General features: G+C 36.3%; 1 protein-coding gene across 7 annotated transcripts in view; it reads right to left on the bottom strand.

Annotated features, from left to right (window-relative positions):
• Nucleotides 1–375, bottom strand: part of RUFY3 (RUN and FYVE domain containing 3) — a 79,153-nt gene that overhangs the window by 28,999 nt on the left and 49,779 nt on the right. The window lies entirely within an intron of this gene.

The following is a 375-nucleotide window of genomic DNA, read 5'->3' on the forward strand; positions in this document are numbered from 1 at the left end:
GGGGGGTATACTTACAAGTTTCAGAAACCTGTGATGAAAGAACAGCCCCATTCATCCAAATTGTTATCCACAAAATAATAAAACGTGGTATTTTAAAAAGGTGTAAACGTTAGCAGAACACATTGAAATGTGCGGGATCTAAAATTCAAACCAATTTTGTACAAAATGGATAGCTTCTAGACAATGTCACATTTACCATATTTACCCAAATCCAAGACGACACTGAATTTAAGATGACCTCCCAATAATTAGAATCTATACATAGAAAATTTATAATTTGTTATAACTTTCCATGTATAGAATTTAATTATAGGTGGATCATCTTAAATTTGTGTCGTTCCCGCCCCCCCCTCCCCCCCCCCCACTCTTCACGAC

This window comes from Alligator sinensis, unplaced genomic scaffold (genome assembly GCF_000455745.1).
Source record: "Alligator sinensis unplaced genomic scaffold, ASM45574v1 scaffold1546_1, whole genome shotgun sequence".
Taxonomy (NCBI): Eukaryota; Metazoa; Chordata; order Crocodylia; family Alligatoridae; genus Alligator; species Alligator sinensis.